The sequence below is a fragment of the Grampus griseus genome, assembly GCF_964374135.1.
Source record: "Grampus griseus genome assembly, chromosome: 5".
NCBI lineage: Eukaryota > Metazoa > Chordata > Mammalia > Artiodactyla > Delphinidae > Grampus > Grampus griseus.
The window spans coordinates 13848782-13856173 of NC_138998.1; the positions used below are offsets into that span (position 1 = coordinate 13848782).

Here is a 7392-nt window from a genome sequence, read left to right on the forward strand (position 1 = left end):
ATTTCACTCACTGCTCATTTTTCTCACTGTTCAGACATAATCTTTCTATATGACTTTTTTTCTGTATTATATCCTCAAGTCCTGACATGGTTGTGGAGTAGGAGGCAGGAAGCACGGAAAAACAAAGAAATATGGTCTTTCTTTTAACATCCAGGCTTATTCAATAATCTATCAACTAGGAGTGAATTTCAACTAATAGGGTTAAAGTTAAGCAGTTACATATTTCCAGAGGAAAAATCAGTAAAGAGCTTATGGCAATTATTTTTTTAAATAACTTGTTTTTGCGGTTATGTCACAGAATTATTATGGATTCAGTGTAACCTCCTGCACTTTCTTCATGCATATATAAGTAAAATGATAATGAATTAGATGTTTCAGGATCCTGAAGGAATGCAGAAATGTGAAAACATTTCTCAATTATCAGAGGGGTAAATCGCTTTCACCTAGTTTAAAGTACATTTTATGTATTCCATTTCCTCAAATGTCAGAAATCTCCACATGGAATTCTATTTACTAAAACATATTATTTCCCGACTTTGGCAAATTGACATTCTTGTACAAAGATAATTTTAGTGACTGAAATTCTTTTTTTTTTTTTTGACTCGTGAATTTGTTTTTATTTTTATTGGGCTATAGGGGATGGGTTGGGAAATATCTCTGTAAGTTATGCCCTACTAGGGAAATGTCCATTCTAATTTTCCTGGGATAGCTTTCGGAGCTTTTTCTTTCTCTTGGAGCTGCTGCTCTTGCTGGCCCTGAAATTCTTCTTAAGGAAGGTGTAGGCAAAACCTCTGGGAGGTCAGCTACTCTCATGAATAACAAGGACAGCCGCCTAAGAGCAGCAGTCCTAGATACTGCCTGAAGCAAGAAAGATATGTGTCTGTCAGAACGTGAGGACTCTGTGGTGGAGTCCCCTCTTTGCCCTATGGGTGAGTGTTCTCACCTTGTGATTCCAAAGATCACCTCCAAAAGACATTCCAGATTACTCCAAAGGGCAACTCCAGGCAAAGTTCTGTCTCTTTTAGCAACTTCCCTGAGAGAATGAATTTGTTTACAGAGCAGCCAGCCACCTTAGTATATTTCAGAGTATGTGGGATAGAAATCTGAAATTTTAAATCAATCCTGTGAACAGAGCTTTTATTTCAGCTTCTGCTTTGTAGGACACACAAAAAAATTATGAAGACTTCATACATTAATATACTTCAAACTACAGAGGAGGAAAATATCAGATAGAGTAAAAGGACAAATGTTTGGATTTCCTGGCATAAATGTCAAAGTTTACTTATTATTTGTGTATTTATTTAGCGAACATTTACGTCATGTTTTTGTAGGACACAGTGCTGGGCACCGAGGGAATCAAAGGTGAGTAAGACGTTTTCAGTGCTCTCAGGGAGGTCATAGATAAAAATGTGAAGAGAACATTGTGAACCTTCACTTCAGAATATTTGTGACTGAGTTTTCTCTTGGCTTCTCTCCAGTTTCTGCCAGAAGTGGGTTGCCTGAAACTATGTTCTGTATCTTAGCGGTGGCTTGGGGCAAATTGCTTTTACAAAATGTTATTAAATGAAAAGCAGTCAGGATAACTTGTGCTCCATATTTTTAAGTCACAGGAAAGTGACAAAAGGTAAGAGTCAAAACTTCTGCAATGACTACCTGAAGCCAAAATAACTATTTGATTTGGTACCAGAAAAGAAAAATCAGTTTGCTCCCAGGCTGGGAGGCTGGAATGGGGTAGGAGTAATAATATCAAGCCACTTGTTACTCATTATGCGGCTTATATAACCCCATCAATTTTTACTGCATCCATGTGTAAGCCATAGTTTTGGTGGTTTTTTTAATGCCAACATTATATGTTTTATTTTTAATCAAGTAAACCTCAAAATAACCATAATTGGCAGAATAAGACATTAGGCATGAGATGATAAAATAAAATCCACGGTCTGCAGCAAGGCAAACAGTGCTTGTAGTCCATCGGGATGACTGTACATGAGTGAAATGCCATTCCGACCATCTACTCCTTTTTTGTCCTTTAAAAACATACAGTTCAAGTGTTTTTTATTTTCACTTGTAAACAACATGAGCCAAAATGGACAATGAGGTCATCTAAATACTACACAGGATAATTTTAAAGCACTAGATAAAACACCATATTAAAGACATATAGAACTCAGTGTTCACTTTGGTCTCTATTATGGTTAAAGTTGTTAATACCAAGAAGCAACACACACTAATTAAAGCCAGCTGGTGGTGGGTGCCAGTGGTTGGTAGCTGTAATTCAGGAGGTAATCAACACCATCATTTTCAAGCTGGTAACTCTCACACGTGTGAAGCCACAGATGTATTAAACGTCCTGATAGTTTCTCACAGTACAGCACTTTGCCGTAACTTTGCAGCTTTGCTCCAAGTAGACAATTTAACAACCATTCAGAGGTCAACCTCTCACTCTAACTGAACAACTATGACACAGATCACACAACCACCACATCTGAAAGAGGCTCTGACAGCAATGTAAGACAGAATTGTTTGCTTTTAACAAGTTGTTCTTCCCTAAAACAAATAAACCTCATTAAGACAGCTGGAAAGTTAACGTCAGTGCAGCTGCACTTGTACATACTTCCCCAAATTTTATAACCAAAGGGGAAATACACATATATATTTTATGATAAACATTTCTTAGAGAAAACAGTTAAATTAAATTAACTTTAAGACTTAATGAGATCTCCCATGTCCTGTACAATTCATCTTACAGCGAATGTTACAAAGTCTATTAACACTTATGGGCTTCTATTCACAAACTAAATACAACTAGCAGTAACTTGGGGTCACATTGGTGCAAAATAAAACTGGGCCAGAATATGAAAAAAATATCAGCAAAAAAAACACCGTATATTTATTTGTAGATGGACCAGTGCTAATAACATGATGTTTCTTGGTCTTTTCCCCTACATTGCATGCCAAACTTCCAAGTTATAAGCAGGTGAAAATCCTTCTAAATCTTTCAATTGTAAAAATACATCCAAAGGCTTCTAGTAAAGACTAGAAATGCAAGTATATCTACTATAATCTGCCATGTAGCAATGAATAGCTCACAGGGCTAAGAGACTGGTAATGTCTCTTTCTTAGGAATTACAATTGTGTTGACATGGGGGGTGAGGTCAAGGGGCAACTAATTCACAGACCCTCTGCCCAACCCATTAGCAACTCCTGTAAACTGATGCTTCACACAGACCCTACCCCCCAGTAGCTACAAATGGCATTGCACATCTACTTTATGTTCACTCCTTGGCAGCCGGTGCTAGTTAATTATGTGCCTGGGCAGTAATGCTGAAATACACTTGGCCTCAGGGCAGCACAGACACAAATGAAGGAGATTGGCATCTCTGATACTTTTGCCCAGCACAAAAACACTCATACAACCAATCTCTCTTCCCAACCTCTTCCCGCTGCTGACCGACCTCTGGGCAAAGTAGCTATTTCCAAGATTGCTTGTGTGTTCTGTTTTGCTTCAGTAGAAGAGTCCTTATAAGTCTTTAAACAAAATACATGATAACTTGAAGGAAATGCTGGGAGACGGCTAACTAGATGAGATGGTTCATTATTCACAAGTGTTTGTCAGAAACATGCAGTTGTGAACTGCTATCTATACTATAGATAACAAGGTCTGTACCAGAGCATTATCAGCCATTGTAAGGCTGGAGCAGCATAGAGGTGTGCTATGCATCAACTATGAGGTAGCCTTTTGCTGTAAACAGAATAATATTTCACCCATGTAAATGGACACTGTGCTTACCTCAGTGATATTCACATGTGCAAGGAGGTGAGGAAGTCTCCTTTAGAGTACTTTTCACATGAAATAAAAATAGGAGAACCGATAACTGATATTCAGAAATTTTGATCTATGTCAAACTCAGAGGTTAGTTATTACTAACATCGGTACATAATACTTATATAAAGGTCTAAGTTATTTGGTTTGCTTTGAGTAAGCAGGACTGTAGACTATTCTGTAAAGAAACAAAAATACTATATGGTATGTTCCCTGAGCAAAGTTCTTTGTCCTGAGTGTGTTATGTAATAGTGATAATATTCTTATATAAAAAATAAACCCCAACTTTTAATCATAAGATAGGTTTGGTATGTGCTTAGTTCAGTCTGGTGAGACGCTGAAAAATGATTTCAAGTTGCACCCATAAGGTCCATAGTTATAACATGTTTCTTTCTGTCTGTCTTTTTTTAAACCATGATCTCAGCTCTGAACTTTTTATATGTAAACAGGGAATGTCCAATTCTCAAGACCATAATTTCCTATTTCTAATAAGGTCAAGAAACTTTGGTTTGAATTTTCAAAGTGGCTTACGTTTTGTACTTTTACTGTTAACCTGCTTATTATACCTGCTAAAAATTTAAGCAACACCACTTTGATTTGTCTACGTAATTTAAATAAGCTTACGATCCTCACATAAGGCAAGGAAGTACTTCTTTATCACATTCAATATCATCATAGGTAAGCTTTGCATCACAGCACACTAATATTTCAGTATGTCCCATGGAGATTCTCACAGACACTGTCAACTCAAGCTGAGTTGACAGTGATATGGCGGCCCAGCCCGAGGCTCGCTCTCCTTCTGCGTGGCTTGCTTGCTGAAACGGCAGCAACCGTACCACAAGCCTCCCTCGGCAGGACAAGTCGGGGAGGGCACAGAAACTGTTCAGCACAATGTGTCTCATTTGAATCATGCTATTTTCTGTTTCTGATTATCTGAGCTTACACCAACAGGCTCATACACAACTATATTTATTGCCAATGTTAAGCATCGCCACTAATTGGTACCTTCTTGGAGATGTTTCCGAAAGTGTCCATAACATCTAGAACCAGGATGACACCAGAATGAATGTTTTTCATGACTGAAACCTGAAGGGACCAATACTATGATTGGCCCTCAGCCAGTTTATTAATATAACTGAGGACCAACCTGAGAAGTGTCTCTGTCCCCATCATTGAATGTTCATCCTGAATCTCCCACATAGGTCCCTTCAGGAACAGTCATGAGGGAATTCCCCTAAGATGAACTATATTGTATAAAATACTCCTAGCTCTCTGGTAGGAGAGGTTTGGGAACCTCCTGCCCCAGGCTCATCACTCTAGTCGCCCGCCATCAAACACGGTGCTTTTTAATATTATTCAAGGTCATATGTAATTGGGCAATTGTGAGCATCCACTTAATTTCCATTCTCAACCCTGGCATTTTACTCACATCTGTGCTGTTTTGTTTGTTTGTTTTAGAAACAAGTTAGGTAACTCTCCAGGGAGAATAAAAACAGCCACCAAAAACATACACCAAACAACTGCAGTTTTCCTCCAAGGTCTTCAGTAGTAAACAAGGAGGCCTCCGCTCGAAGTGATGGTTGGAAGGATTGACTCAGTCAAGGGAAGCTGCTGTTGCCACAGTCCCTCAAAAACCTCACAACAGGTAAAAGATTATAACGAGTATCAAAATACCATTGAAAACAATCAAGTCACTACCTTTATACATTGCCCTCCCCTTCATTTCTCTGAATAGTCATCTAATTTACAATCAAAGCATATGAATTAAAATCACTGAAATATAGGCATAGAAATTACACATTCATTGTCTTTTCTGGAGTTAATGTATACCAGATTCAAAAAAGCTTATGGCAGTCAGAGGCATATGGAGTTAAGGTACTGCTTTCAAAGGGGGAGGGGTGGAGGACACATTCTACAGATATCAAGAAGAAGAGGCAATCCCAAATTCGGGAGAACTGATGTCTTAAAAACCTTTAGTACCATATGATTGGCAGCTCTGAGATCTGCAGTATCCTTTGGTTCACACAGAAGGTAACAGTCATTTTGTTTTTCCTAATGCAATATAAAGGGAATGGTATTTCAAGAAAAACTCCAAGGGTTATTTTCAAAACCATCTAAAATGCTTCACCTGAATTTTCAATTCTTGGGGATGGCCAATTCTGCGAGGGAGGGTGTGTGCTTACATCTCTATACACACATATATAAAGACAAACCCTCTTTATACATATGTCTACATTCTACAGAAAATCCTCCTACACACACACAGACTCAGGCTCTCTCCCTCTCACACGGGCACATACAGATACATAGAGCATCGCATCCTCTGAGTCACGTGACACATGACACCCTGCTCAAAGGTAATTTGCTTGGAGTGATTTGTCTGTTTAAAAAAATTCACTGTTCCTCAACAGGAGTTAAAAATCCCAGGTCAGCTGCTGTTTGTGCAATACTGTTCCCCTGTATTTGCATGAGGTAGACTTCCCAACCGGGGGGAGAGAAAACGATACGTTAAGAAAAAGGGTCATGTCTTTTTCCGTTTTTGAACGGAAGGCCCCGTTTTGCTTTGATCTGGTGCTGCAGATGACTTTGTGGAGGAAGCTTCTGCAGGTGACGTGCCTGGCCACTCTGAGACCTCGGACCTCGCCTCCTGAGGAAACGGTGGTGACGGATAGCCGTACCCCCCGCCCCCCCACCTCTCGAGGGAACGTCGAAGTGCGTGGCTGGGGCTCTGCTTCCGGTCTTCCCTGAGAACGGGCGGGTGGCTGCACCCAGTTCTGTGAGGGCAGTTCGCCACCATGTGCGTGATGCTCTGACAGCAATGGCACTTCTCTGGCTGAGGAGGAAGACTACATTCCTTAGCATGACTGTAGCATCGGTCTCCTTTTGGTTTTTTTTTTTTGTAGTGTCTTCCCTTTGGGTCTTCTTTCACTTCCTAAACTGGGGTTCCCACCAGTCCCGTTACTCATATTGATTCAAGGCTTTTGGAAGATTTTTTAAATGTGAATTCCACTGGTTCTCCTTCTTTTAGGCTTCTAAATCCTTCCATGAATAATTTGCTTCGGTGTACAAATACATCAACTAGAATATCCACGGGGCTTCCCTCTCGGTTTCTCATGGAAATGAATCCAAATCCCATTCACACCTTGAACCACTTACAGGGGCCAGTTCCGTGCAAAATCTGGGATTCCTCCTCTGCCTGCTCTGGCAGCTTCCCGGGCTCTTCTCCACCACCTTTGCTTGCCCCGCTTGGGGCTGATGAAACCTGGTTGAATGACCTCATTGTCTTCTGAAGAACATTTAAGAAATTTCCGCAATGAAGACACTAAATACATTCTGTAAGATATTACTCGAAAACACTCAATATTTATCAACACGCAGTTAAAAAAATTTTTTTTGTTTTGGAGTACAAATCCTCGTAAGGCACCCGCATCCGGTGTTCCAGTCAATAGTCAGTTACTGCTCCTGCAAATGTATCGATTCTTCGTTGTTTTCTTTTCAAAAGCAACCTAAGCCCAAGTGCGTTTTTCTCTGTTCTCCTCAAATCCTTAATTCTAATTCATAAGCCATAG

The 7392-nt window shown here is 39.8% G+C and overlaps 1 pseudogene across 1 annotated transcript; it reads right to left on the reverse strand.

Annotated features, from left to right (window-relative positions):
• Nucleotides 1-6344: 6344 nt before the first annotated feature.
• LOC309823008 (protein lin-28 homolog B-like) lies at nt 6345-7103 on the reverse strand (annotated as a pseudogene). Its single transcript has one exon. The product of its transcript is annotated as a protein lin-28 homolog B-like (transcript).
• Between the last annotated feature and the right edge of the window lie 289 nt (nt 7104-7392).